Here is a 17,519-nt window from a genome sequence, read left to right on the forward strand (position 1 = left end):
ATATGGGTCAATCTCATAAACAATGTTCAGTGAAAGGAGGCAGGCACCAAAAAGTCCATGCTGTATGATTTCATTTATGTGAATTTTAAGATTCAGCAGAACTAACTTATGTAGCTAGGAGTCAGATAGTAGTAGTTTGAATTAATAGTTATTTTTTTGGAATTTTCTGCGCAGGGAATGTTTCACAGTTTGATCTGTGTGGTATGTGTGTATTCACAGAGCTGTTTACTTAAGATATGTACCCCTTACTGAATCGATGCATACCTCAAATTTGCAATTATCAGTTAAGACAGATTTTCTGGGTAGTGGTTTCGAATATGTCCACAAACTCTTTAATATGACCCCTGCATTCAAAAGGTAAATTCCAATTTCCTGTCCTTTGGGTAGAGACTTACTTCTAGTAAATAGAATGCTGCAGAAGTGAAAGAAGTGAAGTGTGTCACCTCTGAGACGAGGCCGGGGCTTTCTCTTGATCACTCTCCTGGATCACTCACTGTCGGGGGAGCTAGCTGCCATATTGTAAGGACACAGTCAGCCCTGTGGAGAGGCCAATATGGAAAGGAATTGGGCCTTCTGCCAGTAGCCAGAGACAAACTGAGGTGCCCTGCCAGTCGCGTGTGGGTGAGCCATCTCGGAAGTGGTTCCCTTAGTCCCAGTAAAGCCTTTAGGTGACTGTTTCCCTAGCTGATATCTTGACTGAAAGCTCATGAGAGACTTCCAGCCACATCCACTCAGTACAAAACTCTCGAATTCCTGACCCTAAGAAATTATGAGACAACACATTTGTGTTGCTTTAAGCTAAATTTTAAGGTAATTTGTTATGTAGCTGTAGATAACTAAATACCCCTTCACTCATGAATCAGATTTAGGCAGGAAACTGTGCTTCAGAGTCTTCATCTGTACAATGCGGGTAAGAATAGAACTTAACTCATGTATACCATGTGAATATGACCCTCCTGGAGAAATATTGACGGCATTATACAAAAACAACTAACCATTCACCAGGAATTCCTTTAAATATGTGCATGCGGAAGGAAACAGAAGATAGCTCAATTTTATATCTCTCCATAGTTTCTTAAAATCTATTATGACTTAATTACTTCTTGATTTCAGATTCTCAAGTCATAACATTTATCTGGAAAGCAAACAAACAACCCAACTGTATAGCATGAAAATCTCAGGCAATAGTGATCTTGGAGGGGTGAGGGTGGGCAGGGAGACAGATATTGTATTCAGACCTGAACTTGCCTATAAAACATTAGCTCATCCTTGTTCAAAGATAACATCTTTATTGTTGTAGTTAAAAGACATCAACATTGTTCTCCTAAATGTTTAATTCCACCTGTCTTCTGAAGCCCATCCATTAAGTTATGGTGGCCTTTCTTTATACCACATTCCCTTGAGCTGAATGCTCTACTTACATGACAAATAGTAAATGGAAGGGTACTTTAATAAATATTTAATAAAAGTTACTTTAATAAAGGGAAAGTGAGACACAGCTTTCTTAAATTAGGCAAATTTAGATAAAACATAAATGGTAAAAAGCAAGATACTGCTTGATAAAACGAATACAAGATAATTCCCATTATCCTCCTAAATAGAATATAGCCCCTTAAATTAAATAAAGAATACATAAAAATAATTCTAGGTAAAAACACGATCTCCCAGAATATGCTAATGTGAATAGTGTATTTAAATTATGCTTCAATTTTTTTCCAACTAGAATGTAGTATTTATTACTATTTCTTATAGTAAGTTATATATATATAATAGATTTTAAGTGCTTGCATCCACGTGAAGCTGAATAATATTTTTAAATTAAAACTTTTTAAATGTACTTTTTAATGTAGGTAAAACCCAGATTATACTTTTGGAATATAAAATTATTAGAACTTAGAATTCTTCTGGACAATGCAGATGTATTCATATTTCATTTTGTCTACTGTTTGTGCCTGAGCTCAAGTTTAAAATACAAGCCGTTAAAAAGGAGATCAGCACCACTGAGCTATGAGAACAGCTTTGATTATAGTTATTTCTGTGAAAGATAAAGATGATTTATCTTTGCTGATTATTGGTTTACTTTCCTCTCAGGGCAAGTTTTAAAATCATTTCCAATTTTATCAGTGATGTTAAGTGATTTGCGTTTGTTCTTCCTGATAAAAATTGACTTAAGATAGAATAATTTTTAAAAAACATATATGCTGTGTGAGAGCCCTCAAGGCCGGGAAGGCATCGCAGGATGAAATTGATTCTGCAGTAAAGATGCTGTTATCTTTAAAAACAAGCTACAAAGCTGCCGTGGGGGACGATTACAAGGCCGACTGCCCTCCAGGGAACCCGGCACCTGGGGGTCATAATGACCCGGCAGCCAAAGAAGCTGAAGAGGATTTTGTGGACCCGTGGACGGTACAGACAAGCAGTGCAAAAGGCATTGACTACGACAAGCTCATTGTTCGGTTCGGAAGCAGTAAAATTGACAAAGAGCTGATAAACCGGATAGAGAGAGCCACGGGCCAGAGGCCTCACCGCTTTCTACGCAGAGGCATCTTCTTCTCACACAGNTTATTTTTGTTGCTACTCTATAACTGTAATTTTGCTACTGTTATGAATCGTAATGTAAATATCTTTTTGTTTTCCAATGGTCTTAGGCAACCCCTATGAAAGGGTCGTTGACCTCCAAAGGGGTCGCGACCCAGAGGTTGAGAACCGCTGCTCTAGAGCAAGCATCTTGGGGAGCCTCCGTCTTCCTACCTGTTAAGTGGTGGCTCATGAGAATCACTTCATTAGATTCTGAGGATTCAAAATAAAACAATGTTTGTAAATCTCACAGTGCAGCGTTTGACTAATAGTACATGCTCAGTATCAGTTTCTATTATTATTATTAATATTTTCAACTATTACTATTGCTATTATTTCTTATTACTGCTACTATTTCATTCATATGTTTCTCTAAAAGGCATATGATACTGATCATTTACTTATTAAAAATGTTTTTTGTGTAGATTGGCTCTTTCTCAATAAACACTTTTTATGTAATGTGTGGATAAAGGAAAGTGAACGCATCAGTTGTTCTGTGAGGGGAGTGCATTTCCAAGTTCACCCCAATCTCAGCACACACACACTTTTCCCATCATGTCTTTCTGTGTTAGTCTGTTAGAGTTGCAGTAACAAAGCACCAAAGGCTGGGTGGCTTAAAGGCTGAGTGTGAGAAACCTATATTCTCACAGTTCTGGAGGCTGAAAGTCTGAGATAAAGGTGTCAGCAGGGTTGGTTTCCTGTGAGGTCCCTCTCCTTGGCTTAGAGGTGGGTCACCTTCTTCCTGTGTCCTCACATGACCGTCCCTCTTGTGTGTGTCTATGTCCTACTCTCCTCTTACAACGCCATATTGGATTAGGGTTCACCCTAATGACCTCATTTTAACTTAATGACCTCTTTAAAGACCCTATCTCCTAATACAGTCATATTCTGACACACTGTGGATTCGGATCTCAACATATAAATTTTGGGGGAACACAATTCTGGTAATAACAATTGACAAGGACTGAATGCATGTGAACTCTAGGGACATTCATGATGGTGGCTCAGAATGATTTGGGAAATCAAAAAAGGAAGCTTGCTTCCAGGTAGAATTCTGTTCGTTGGCGAGGTTGAGGGTGGGGAACAGTGAAGGTTAAAGATGCTGGGAGAAGCCTCGGCCAGGCAGGATTTGGCTATAGATACTAATAGAGAAGGGCTGCTGGGCTGCCAGGCAGCCTTGCCTGAGGAGAGCAGACATAACTTAGGTCATTCAGTGGTAACAGGAGGATGTCAAGGATTTTAACTGAAATAGTACTTAACCAAATGCTCTAATGATTCAACAGCAGAAAAATTATTAGTATCATACTGACTAAAGGAGCAAAAGCATATGATTATTTTAAATGGTGCAGCAAAGTACTTGATAAAACGTAATTATTATAAAAACACTTTCAGAAAACTAGTCATGAAAAGATATTTATCAACCCTATAAAGGCTCTAACTTTTATCGCACTTTCCAAGGACATAACCAGAAAAACAGAAGCCACTTTAATATTTACATCAGAGGAAATTTAATGCAGGGAATTTGTTACATGGATAATGGGTGGAATGTCAAGCACAGGACAGTGAGGACACCAGAAAGTATGAAGCCACTAGTACCCCAACCCTGAGGGTCACAGGTGGGAGATGGCACTAGTACCCCAACACTGAAGGTCACAAGGAGGAGATGGTGTTATCAGAGACCAGGGTCTGAGGCCACCTGGCAGAATGGGAGCAGGGGTGTTGGCTGAGAGCCAACGGAGAGAAGCCATGAGAAAAGTGAAGGAATACCCCAGTTCTCTCTTTTTCTCACATTCCAATCTCCTGCCAGTGCCTTTGGCTAGACCCAATTGGGGACCATCTGACATACCAGCACCTCACCAGGATAGGCAACCATAGGGGTTCTTTCATCTGTAATAAAGGGCTTACTTAGCAGGGAAAGATCAAGGAGTGAATTTGAGGGCAAACAAGTTCTGCCTGGCACAAGAGCTATACCCCCCAAATAAACCAGCACCATACTTTGTGGAGAAGCTAGAGAGACAGTTCCACTAAGATTGGGATATGGCAATGATGTTCAATATTACTGTGGCTGATCAATATGGCTGCGGTGACGCTAAAGCTGCATGACAAGAAAAGAAGCTCGTCAGAAGTGTAAGATTGGGAAATGTTATAATGTGATAAATTTGATAAAATGCCATAATTGGCAGATTATATGCTTATTGACATTAAAAAACAATGGAATTAACAGAAAAATAATGAAAACTAACAAAATCCACCAAGTTTCTATATTCAAGATAAATGTGTCAAATCAATAATGTTCTTCTATACTACAAAAAACCATTTAGAAAATATAATAAAAAATAAGATATTATTTACAAAACCAATCAATAATATAATGTATTTAAGAATTTAGCTAACAAGTGATGAATAAATACTTCATAGGGAAAATTTTTACACATTATTAAAGGATTCAAACATTTGATTATATTAAAATGTGTGCATTGTTCATGGGTGGGAAAACTCAGCTGCATTTGTGTAAATTTTCAAAGTTAATATACAAATTCAATGCAATTGCAATCAGACTTGCAGCAGGATTTGTTATAGAACTTGACAGGCGTACCCTAAAATGTATATGGGATATTAAATACCCATGAGCAGCTAAGATAGCTATGAAGAACAGAGGTAGAGAGCACCAGATCAACTAGCAATATATACCACAAAACTGTGATAATAAAAGCCCTCAAGTTCATGTGCAAGAACATGCAAATGGACCCATGGAATGCAATGAAAAACTTAGAAATATATCTATGGGGAATTTGATATATAATAAAGGTGGAACCTCAAAACATGGGGGGAAATTGTGGGTTTTTCTGTAGGTAATACTGAGAATACTCTTTATGACACTATTTACAAAGGAGAAATCTAGATGGATTAAAGATCCTAATAAGAAAGACAAAATTATAAACTCAATCATTTATTCCTCCTAATTTGTGTCACAATTTGTGTATTCACCCCATGAAGGACATCTGGGTTGTTTCGAGTTTTTTGGCTATTATGATAAAGCTGCTGAGAACATTTGTGTACAGGTTTCTTTGTGAACATAAGTATTCATGTCTCTGGGAGAAATGCCCACAAGTGAAATTACTGGGACACAGAGTAATTACGTGTTTAGTTTTATAAGAAACTGTCAAACTGTTTTCCAGAGTGGTTGCACTGTTTTACATCCCCACCAAAAATATGTAAGTGATTCAGTTTTTCTGCATCCATGCCAACGTTGGGTGTTGTCACAATTCTTCATTTCAGCCATACTGATGAGTGTGTAGTAATATCTCCTTGTGGTTTTAATTGGCATTTCCCTGAATGCTAATGATGTCGAACATCTTTTATGTGCTTATTTGCTATAAGATGTACTTTTGAGGTTGGGAAAATAGTTCATTTGAAGAATCTTGAAGCAATCAATCCTGGAATGGGAAAAGAGTACAATAAACTTATGTGACTAGGGAACTGGAAGTATTTAGAGGAAAAATTGCTTAAAAAGCCAGAGAAAGATGATAGAGGAAAAAGGAGATTCTTGAAGTCAAAGATATCCTGAATTTTTGTTTTCTTTAGGGTTCTATATCCAAGGTCTGTTTTTAACCTCTGATGACCCCAAAATGCTCACTGATATTGGCCCCTATTACAAGTGCATGGTTTCTGCCTGTCCACCACCTTTTTTTCAAGCCCTGGACCTCTGCTCTCTGTACCCTAGAGGAGCAGGGATTTCTTTTTCCATACACAAAACCTCACTTGTCAGACTCGGCATCTTTCTTTCCCATTCAACTGAAATTTTTATAGATCACAAGTCTTAAAAATGAGGACTTGAGGACCTAAATCAGTATACAGATAGATGTATTATCTGTGCGTTTTTTTTTTTGCAGGGGTGCACTCAAAATTTTCAAAAGTCACAATATTTTTTTATAAAAAGTAGAAGATTTCTTTTAGTTATCTCCTGACTTCTCTCAAAAAAATCAAAAGCTGTGGTAACATGGGGATTGCATTCTGCAGTTGAAAGATGACTGGAGTCTTGGCAGCTGTGGTTAGTCAGAGATGTGGGTCCCAGTAGTTACAGTCCCCACCACTCTCTATCATTCCCCAAGACATAGCTGAAACCCAGAGAATGAAAACCCACAGAATAACAGTAGAATACCTGAACTTTAAAAATCTCCTCTGATTTATTATTTTTTTTTACTTTGCTTGCCTGACTCCTCTACTTTCGGCATTTGGTTTGTTCACCCTGCAAAGTCTATATTTTCAAACTACAGCCTACTGTGTGACTCTCACCAAATTCCTGAGTCAACCCTGGCCAGATCAGATTATAAATTGGGAACAACATGTCTAATGGAGGCTGGGCTGGGTTGATGTTGCTGGGCCAAGTCCACAGTTGCCCAGGCCCCAGGGTTCTGCTCCCCTAACACCACCAGGCATGCCCCAGCCTTAGGAAGTTGGAACTGCTACCAACAAAATCAGTCTTTCTTGGAGGTTGAATCCTGGGTCTCTGACCTGAACTGAGTTATCCCTTCCTTTCCCACTAGACACTAGCGTTTTAACTTTAGGGCGATCTCTGGATGCTGGTGACACTTTTCCTTTCTTCCCTCCACCATGACTTACCCATGCTGAGTATATACTCAGCATGAGTATACCCATGCTGAGCATGTATATTTTACAACAATGCCTTTGTTTATTTTTTATTTTTCTGTGGTACCTCTCCCCGCTCTTTTCCTACTCTTATTCAGTATTCACAGGTCAAGTACATGACTAAAATTATAAAAGTGTAAGATAATTTCAGTATATAAGCCATAGTATTCACTTTAGTTAAAGTTACAATTTAATTTTAATTAGTATAAATATTATTTATTTTTATTTTGTTGTCCCACTAGACTGAGGTCATTTATCATTCTTTTTGTATCACTAGCTCCAATGTGCTAAATGACTAGCTCTGGGTAGTATGCCTGGGACACAGTAGAAACTAAACAAAGGTCTAAAGAAATGAATGAGCACAGAGGTTAAAATAACTAGCAATTTATTTAAGAGGTCTCACTGTTGACTTTTTCTGAAAAAACAAAAACAAAAACAAAAACCCCTGAAAATCAAATCATGTCACATGCCTCCTTACAGCCCTTTTAATGGCTTCTTATTGCATGTAAAATCCAAACTTCATGTTTTTTTTTTAAAGATTTTATTGGGGAATTGAGGGAGGGGAACAGCGTTGGGGAGTCAAGGAAGGGGAACAGACAAGTTGCTGTCCTTTTGCTCTTCAGTCTAGTTGTGGAGGACGTTGCTTCACTGGCCCATGTTTGTATTATCATTGAGCTCTTCCCGGGTGAGGCAGTCACTCGTGGGCCATTGGACGACTGCTCACAGTGGCTCACAGCAGCTCACGAAAGCTCATGCCTGTTGCCGGCCAGCCCCACTGCAGCCTATGCCATCGCCAGTGACTCACGGCAGCCCAGCTCCAGGTCGAGCTATTGTTCACCATCCTAGCCCCAGAGGGCACAGCATCACTGGTCCTCATGTGGGATCCAAACTGGGGCCCTGCTGCTCAGAGCTGGTGTCCAAGCCAACTCTTAGCAAACACACCACTCACCTGCCCCGTGTGTTGTTTTATAATGCCCTGCGTAGTCTTACAGCTCTATACTCAGCATTTATTATTGTCTTCTTTCTTCATCCTCAGTCCCATCCCACTTTCACCTCATTCAAAAACGTGGCTTTTTCCATCCTTCAGGTCTCAGTTTAAGCATCACCTCTTCAGTAATTATTTAAATTGGCCACTCAGTAGAATTTTGTGATTCTGTTTTACATTGAAATCTCTGTCAATAAGCTCATGTCATGTAACAAAGAACCTCAAAGTTAGCAGCTTAAAAAAATCACCTTAATTTCTCTCTCTCTGTGGTTTGACTGGAATGACTTCTGGTTTAGGCTGGCTTGGCTAATTTTTATTGGGTTCTTTGATCAGCTGGAGTATGGACAATCTAAGATGAACTCACTCATGTGTCTGAATGTTGGTAGGCTGATGGCTGTGGCGTGTTGGTTCTTTTCCATGTGGTCTTTCATCCTCTATCAGGCTAGCCCAGGCTCATTTACACAATGCTTCAACTGCAGCAAGAGAGGAACTTCAATGCACAACTGTTTTTTCAAGCCTCAGCTGGTGTCATGTTTTCAAAACCCCATTGGCCAAAGCAAATCTCATAGCAAAAGAAATGATGAATAAATGAAATTAGCAATTACTTTAAAAAATACAACTTGCCAAAATTGACTCCAGTAGAGAGAGATCATCGAAACAGACTAATTACAATAAAACAAAGAAATTAAATAGCTCCCCCCAACCCAGACTGTTCCATATGAGTTCACAGGATATATATATCAAAGTGTTAAAATAATCTGAATTCTACTCAAACCAGAGTATATAAAGAATGGGTAATTTCAAAATTCTTTCTATACTTTGTATAACATTGCTCTCCAAACTTGACAAAAATTGCAACAAAAAAGAAAGTATAGACCCATTTCACTTATTAGTATTGATGTAAAAATCTTTAATACATTATCAGCCAATAACAATCTAACAGTACATTAAAGTTAAGAAACCGTGACCAAGTGGGTTTTAATCCAGAAATACAAGGTAGGTCAATATTAAGCAATTTATTTGTATAAGCCATCATATTATAAAAGAGTTTGGGAGAAAAATGATATGATTGTCTCTATAGGTGCATTTGACAAAATTCAATGCCTGTTTGTGTGAAAAAAGACTAAATGAAGAAGTTAATGGATACTTCCTTAATTTATGATATTCATGTTGTGTGTGTGTGTGTGTGTGTGTGTGTGTGTGTGTGTGTGTATATTTCATCTCCAAAGTCTTCACTGTACTTAATGGAGAAACACTAAAGGCATTCTTGTTAAAGTCAGAAATAAAAGTCTTATATTTAACATTATGTTAGAAGAATTACTCAATGCAATTAGATAAAAATAGAGCAATTAACAGCATAAGAATAAGAAAGGAAAAGATAAAACTGTCTCTGCTTGAAGATAATGGGATTATATATTTGGAAAACCTCAAAGAGTAAAAGGAAAGTTACTTGAAATAATAAGACAGTTTAGTATAAAAAATTCTTGTAAAGTAGCAGGTTATAGGAAGCTTCATAGATTCATGTATTCAAACACAAACCAATCAGAATATATAATGGAATAGAAGACTGTGTTTATGACAACAAAACAAAAAACATTCATGACATTAACTTAATAAGCTAAAAATATCAAAATTCTCTATAACAAAAATTATAAAATATCCTAAAAGATACAAAATTTAAATTGAATAAATAGAAGGCCATGTCATGTTTATTAATAGAAAGAGTCAACAGCATGAATAGGTCAGTTATTCCTAAAAGTGATTTGTATATTTAATATACTCTGTATAAATGAAGGGGATATTTGGGGGGCTTCATTTGTCAGAAAATTAATAAGAATAGCTATAAAATCCTATAGCAGAAATGAGCAAAATGTTGGATTGTCTCCTACTGAATATTGAAAGATAATATAAAGCCTCTATAATTAAAGTTTGTGTTGGGGTATATAGACTAAGCAATGAAAGAAAATAAAAAATTTAGTAATGGCTTCAAGTGCATAATGATATTTAGCAATGTAGCAAAGGCAGCATCTCAAATAAATGGTTAGTAGTTGGACATTTAATAAGTAACACTGGGATTACTGAAAAATTATACTATTAAAAAATCTATTCCTGGGCTGGCCCAGTGGCACGTTGGTTAAGAGTTGACTTGGGACGCGAGCTCTGAGGAGCAGGACCCCGGTTCTGATCCCACATGAGGGCCAGTGATGCTGCACCCTCTACAGCTAAGATGGTGAACAACAGCTCAACCTGGAGCTGGGCTGCTGCAAGTCACCTGCAATGGCGTAGGCTGCAGCCCCTGATGCAGTGGGCTGCCATGAGCGTTTGTGAGTGGCTGGCAGCCAGCGTGAGCATTTGTGAGCTGCTGTGAGCAGCCGTGAGTGGCCATGAGCCGCTGGGAGCGGCTGCCCAATGGCCAGCGAGTGACTGCCTCACCCGGGAAGAGCGTAATGATAATACTAACATGGGTCAGTAAAGCGACGTCCTCCACAACTAGACTGAAGATCAAAAGAACAGCAACTTGTCTGTTCCTCTTCCCCGATTCCCCAACACTGTTCCCCTCCCCCAATTTCCCAATAAAATCTTAAAAAAAAAATCTATTCCTTATATTGAACTACAGATAAGTTGCAAATATATCAGAAGTTTACATATAGAAATATGACATCAAACAAGTACTGGATAAAAATATAGGTGAAATTTGCTATAACTCAGTAGTTAGAAAAACTTTTAGAAGTGTTACTCAAAACTCAGAAGCAATAAGGGAGAAGATGAATAAATTTGATTACATTAAAAATCATTATTGTGTTTAATTGCCCCATTGTCAAAACAAAACAAAACAACAACAAAGACATAAGCAAAATAAAAAAACCTGGAAAAATATTTGCAACATATTCACAAAATATGAATATCCCTAATATATAAAAGTTTCTAATAATAGAGGAAAAATAGGCCAACAACTATAATGGAAAATAAAATGGGCTACAGAAATGAACACTCCAGAGAAAATAAGATTTAAACAGCTCACAGTCATATGAAAAACATTTCTTATAGTAGAAAAATATGCTAATTAAAACTGTTATGGAATATATTTTCTTATTTATCAGATTGCAAAAATCCAAAAAGTTAAAATAATTTGGTAGATTGTGCAGAAACAGGTAATTTCATACTTTCGTGGTAGGATTGCAAAATTATACAATATTTAGCAAAATCTAGGATTTAGCAATATCTAGCAAAGTTATATAAGCATTTTCCTTTTGACCTAATAACGGGTCTCACTGAATAAACTATAACATAGTCAGATGATGGAGTACTATGTATCTTTTTAAATGGAATGAGGAATGTCTCTATATGTTACCTTGGATCAATCTCTAAAACATATTTTTATGAGAAAAGGCAAGATGAAGAAATTTGTTACAATATATTACAGTCTAGCTATAGGAATAAGAATATATTCATCCATATATTCACATACACAAACCCACACATATATTCTTATATTAAAAATGTAGGAATAGTTATAAATTGAAAAACTTTAATGTTACCCAGAGTAGGAGGGGGAAAATGGAATGAAGGGGATAAGGATAGAAGCTGGATTTCTTTGACTGTGTCCTGTGTTGCAGATTTGATTTTACAGTTTTAAAACGATGTAAATCTTTCCCATAAGTAGAAAAAAAATTAAATTTTAAAAAGTAATCCTTAAAAGTCAGAAGTAAAATGAAACAAATGCGCTTAACTGACAGCATAGCTGCTCAAAGAGCAACTATTCCAAGCAAGTTTACAACACTATACCATAAGGATAAAAAAATTGCTTCTTTCAAAAATCTTATATTTTTCGTGGTAGTGTTGGTTTGTTATTCCAAGATTGTGCATATAGTGTGTGATGTAATAAATGAGCTAATTAGATTTTCAACATTAAAAACTGGAATTTTCAGAGTGAGAGGAAATGTAAAATGGATAAGATTATGTAAAAGATCTTGTAGAGCTGATTTTTAATTTAAAATTTTAGTATAAATTCATGATGCATTTTATCTTAAAATACACATTTTCTAGCTTTATTCATAAAAAAATTTTGGAAAAAAAATGACCAACTCTGCCACAATGAGTATTCCAGGATATAGACTTGTGTGCCAAAAAATTAAGGTTTCTTGGAGAATGGCAGAGCCCAGGTCTGGGATAGAAAGCGAACAATAACCCTTGAACATCTTGTCATATCCCAAACAAGGAAGGCATCCAAGATTACTAGGGTCATGCCACTAAGATTTAGGACCTATCTCGGAAAGGTTGCCATGGACCAAAGATGGGACAATTTGAGAATCAATAAGCATAATAGTTTAGGGGATGAAACACATCAACTATGTTAAACTCAATCAAATAATATCTTTTCCAAATTAAACCTAAATGTGACCAAGCCTCATACTGATCTAAATATCAATTTATGATAAATAAGGGGTCAGAGAAAGATATTCAATGACACCATGTGATACAATCAGCAAAATCTAGATAATTCGAAACCTCCAGGATCATGGTTCTGTTTCTTCAACAATAATAACAAAAATTGCAAGGATAAAAAAAATGGAGGGAGAACATATAAGAGCAAAAGAGACTTAAGACATATCAACATACCATTAATTGTACTCAATGTAGGGACCTTGTCTGAATACCAATGCAAACAAACAACTAATAAAAATAAGGACAATCAAGGCAATTAGAACACTGACTGGATTTTTGATAATATTAAGGTTTAAGGTACTACCATTGTCTATTTGAAGGGAGAATTCTTGTCCTTTAAAGGCATATACAAAAACAATTAATATATATATATATATATGCTATGATGCCTGGAATTTGCTTAAAATAATTTGCAGTGGGTTGAAATGGATATGAATATGAATAAAGAAATAAGATTGGCTAAAAACTGATAGTGTCAAAGCTATGTGGTAGGTACATTTGGGCTCATGCTGTCTACTTTTATATATGTTTGCAAATTTTCATGATAAAAAGAAAAGAATTTTAAGAAAATTGATGGCAAGAAAAGATATCCTTGGGCTGGCCGAATGGCGTGTTGGTTAAGAACTGGCTTGGGATGCCAGAGGGCCCCGGTTCAGATCCCACATATGAGGGCCAGTGACACTGCCCTCTACAGCTAAGATGCTGAACAACAGCTCAATCTGGAGCTGGGCTGCCATGAGTCATCGGCGACGGCATAGGCTGCAGCTCCTGTGGCAGTGGGTTGCCATGGGCTACCGTGTGTAGCCAGCAGCCAGCATGAGCAGACAGCAGCTGCTGAGAGCGGCCGTCCAGAAACCGGCAACTGATCTGCCTCTGCCGGGAAGAGCGCAATGATGGTGCCAACTTGGGCCAGTGAAGGAACGTCCTCCACAACTAGACTGAAGAACAAAAGGACAGCAACTTGTCTGTTCCCCTTCCCCCAATTCCCCAGCGCTGTTCCCATCCCCCCAATTACTCAATTAAAAAAAGAAAGAAAGAAAGAAAGAAAGAAAAGATATCCTTTATATGGAGTTTATTTCCTTAATACAGAATTTCTTTGGAAGCTACTTTGCATAGAATAATGAATATTATTCATTACCAGTTTAGCCACTTATAGTAGGTTTTAAAATTGATTTCTTTAATCTTAGTATGAGCATGTCTTGGCCAAATTTTAAAGTAATTTGAATAAAACAGAAACCTTTTAAATCCATCCTCAAAATTTTCTTTAAGTTCACCAAAAGCAAAACATAACCATAAAAAAAAACTATAATTCTATGTCATATATTAACACATATATCAGGGCAGATTAGCTTATATTGCAATAACAAACAGCCTAAAAATTAAGTGGCTTATAAAAGGTTTATTTCTGCGCAAGCTCCATGTTCCCTTTGGTCAGCTTGAGGCTCTGCTCATTGTAGTCACTTAAAATTCGAGGCTGATTGGGACACCATCTTGACATGATACCACAACCCTGAGATAAGGGGAAAACAAATCACAGTGAACTATGAGCTGACTCTTAAAGATCTCTTTATTGGCCAAAGCAAATCACATGGCCCTTATGTGTGCAATGGTGTGAGATGAATAAACGTCTTGCAGGAAAGGCACTTAATACTTGCTGATGTTAATACAATCTACCACACCACACAGAATATTTTTTAAATACAGAAAATTGCATTTCATGCTCCTTATTGGGTGGGTGCAAGAGAGTGATTATAAAACCAAACTTCTTATATTGCTTTTATATCACAGTAATGCTTCCATTTTTAGTCAAAAGCATTATTTTCTTTTAAATCTTTAAATTCAGTTCATTTTAATTTATGTAGTGCATTGAAAATCTAACATAACTTGGATTTGTAAAGAAAAAATGTTATTTACCTTGTTTATAGTGATCTTGTTTCCTTTGTGAGTTCTCACCAATGGGAGAAAAGAGCTAACGTTTCAGTCTCTGTAGATGAATAATGAGATAGTAATTTGAACAGTCACCTCTGTAATGTGCTGTGTCTTTGATTTTCCAGTCATGCATCCTTCTCCTGGCTCTTTCTTTTCAAGAAGACATCTAAAACTTAATTGATCATAAAACAAAGAGGAGACACTGGGAGTCCATAATCCCCATATCCTCTCATTTCTCTGATGTGTGAGTCTGGGTGCTGGGTCCCTGCTGTCCTCCAGTGTTGCCATCTGTGGCTGGTGAACATGTAGCCATTTTCCAGTGGTACCCCAGCTCTTCCTCAGCTCTGCCCTCCTGGCAGCATAGATTTCTCCATGACCTGGTTGCAGCTCCCATTTGTCCACAGGTCTGGAGGTCCTCTTGCAGTCCTCGCTGCAGAACATTGTCCCACTGTGGCGACCTCTTCTGGCAAGCTCCCCAGCCAGATGCCCAGTTGCCACAGTTTTCTGTCTATCCTTTAGTGAAACCAAGGGCAGTTTGAGAGAGTAAAACCTCAAGTTCTCCCTCTGCCTCACTAAAGCTGCACATGGGTTGCAGACTGCTGTCAGGAAGGGATCCTCCCAGAAACCCATGGGGAGCATGGAAGCCATTGCGGGGGTTTTTCAGTCGCTTAATCCTAACCCCACCCTCTCTCTGGGCCTCAGGGGAAGTTGGGCAGATGCATCTCACTGGCTCGTGACTCTCCTTCCCTTTGCTCTTCTTAGCATTTCTGTTTTTCTTTCTACCTCTTGGGCAGAAAGACCATCTCTGAACCATGGACCACACAGAGCTTGGGGCTTCCAGTTTTGTGGTAGATATTCTAAGGGAGGAAAAAAGGGATTGTAAAAACGGTTCCTTCTCAACAATGCCTGGCCCTCAAGCCTCTTGCCCTGTTGTAAAATCTTGTGAATGGCAGATGATAAATATTGCCTCATGCTTTCTTGTTAGGGCCTTCTGGGAGAAATACTAATTTCCTCCTAGACATATGGATGTTTGGGGCTGGCCTGAGTCATATTTAAGTTAGGTCTCGGGTAACTCACCCAAGGGATGGTAATTAGTGTTTATGACAAAATCAACCTGCACAAATTTACATTCTTTATCCACTATTCAAAAGCGAAAGTACTCATTTCCCCAAACACAGGTCTAAGCAGTAAGAATGAATGAACAAACATGACTTGATTATGTCAGTACCCAATCATGGGATAAGTATAGGTTTGTTTAGAAGAGAGAATTTGAAAATGATTCAAGTGAAATGTTAGGTGACAAGCATGAAATGGATTGGGCAAAGCAGGGAATGTTAATTGATGTAGTTGAAGCTTAGCACTACAGCCAAGGCAAATGTTAGAAGGGAGAGCTGAGCGTGCGCCAGTATTTCAACTCCAAAACTAGAGTTGAAAACTTAATTCATATCAAGACAAAGAGCCTTGGCTCTCTCACACCCCTTCCAGAAACCACTGTGCATGATTGCTTGCTGCAACACATTTTTTCTAAGGCCCTCTGAAAGCTCCGTAGCAAAAGAATAAAAAAACAGAACTGGACCTCCTGGATTGAAAATTATTGCTTCCCTATCATATGGGAAATTGCCTTGATTCAATTTCCTTGGATAAAACTTGGTTTCATTATTTTTCTTTTCTGTTTTTTTTTAGAGCACCTTCTCCTTTGTTATTCTGACTATAGTCATTATCATTTTACTAGTTCATTCACTGATAATACACTTAATTTTAGTTTCTGTTGGATTAAAATTTTTTTCCAGGCTTGATTCACTTATTTTTCTTGTATAAAAGTATGTGGTGGCCACACCTGGATCCTGAATCCTCTGCACAGAAAATCTGGTTTTTACAATTTGGGTCTTTACGAGATGGTCAGTGAATTCCTGACAGAGGAACTTGGTGAACATGGTCTTTTTCTGGAGGTTGGGGGTGAGACAGCTGTAGGTCTTAGAGATGGCATTGAAGGTGGCCTTGGTGAAGTTGCCCTGGATGGCAGTGCAGGCCCTGGCTGAGGTGTAGCAGTCATCGATACCAGCCATCAGCAGCAGCTTCTTGGGCACAGGAGCTGAGACAGTGCCAGTGACCCTGGGAGTGGGGATGAGGTGCACAGCACAGAGCCTGCCACCTTGCAAGGGATGATGTGGGGCTTGCCCATCTAGCCTCACCACACAGGGATGATGGATAGCTTGGCCAGGATGGTGGCCCGGCGGATGGCAGTGGCTACCTCCATGGAGCACTTAACACCCAAACCCACGTGTCCATTGTAGTCTCCAATGGTGACAAATGCCTTTGAGTCCTCTGGCCAGCATGGGTCTACTTTTGTACCAGGATTATCTTCAAAACCTCGCCCTTGAGGGATGCCCCCAGCAAAAAATATCAATGATCTCAGCTTGATGGGAAGGCAGAAGAGAGAGATCTCCTCTAAGGAAATTGATCTTCATGTCCTTGACCAGGCGGCCCAGCTTGGTGATGGGAATCCACTCCTTGTCCTTGACCTCTGAGAGCTCCTTGGCCTCCCATTCCAGGGCCCTCTGAGCCCCCCCCCCCCACAGCACCAGCCTCATCCGCCATATGATGTTTTCTCGAAGAGTGTTGGGGTAACTTTTTTGTGTTTTAATTGCATAAATTGTGGAAGTGTTGAAACACACAGAGATACATACAACTTACTTCAAAGGGTAGAACTGCTTCCATACAAATACAGGATTTATAAGTAACCTAACAGTGAGTGAGATTTTGACTTTAATGTAATCCTACGCTTATAAATAGGTTGTGTTGCAAACAATTGTCAGTCAATATTTTATTTTAACTTTTTAAAGAAAGCATAGTGCCACAAAAAGAAAGTTATAGATAATGGGTAGGTTTCTAGACAAGCAACTGGAAGTTCTTTTATAGAATGCTGGACCTG

The 17,519-nt window shown here is 38.2% G+C and overlaps 2 pseudogenes; one reads left to right on the forward strand and one right to left on the reverse strand.

The window, feature by feature from the left end:
* Nucleotides 1–256: 256 nt before the first annotated feature.
* On the forward strand, nucleotides 257–7,474 carry LOC109371502 (tryptophan--tRNA ligase, cytoplasmic pseudogene; annotated as a pseudogene).
* Nucleotides 7,475–7,616: 142 nt separating this feature from the next.
* LOC109371503 (40S ribosomal protein S2 pseudogene) lies at nucleotides 7,617–17,185 on the reverse strand (annotated as a pseudogene).
* Nucleotides 17,186–17,519: the final 334 nt, after the last annotated feature.

The sequence above is a fragment of the Hipposideros armiger genome, unplaced genomic scaffold, assembly GCF_001890085.2.
Source record: "Hipposideros armiger isolate ML-2016 unplaced genomic scaffold, ASM189008v1 scaffold_575, whole genome shotgun sequence".
NCBI classification, from domain to species: Eukaryota; Metazoa; Chordata; class Mammalia; order Chiroptera; family Hipposideridae; genus Hipposideros; species Hipposideros armiger.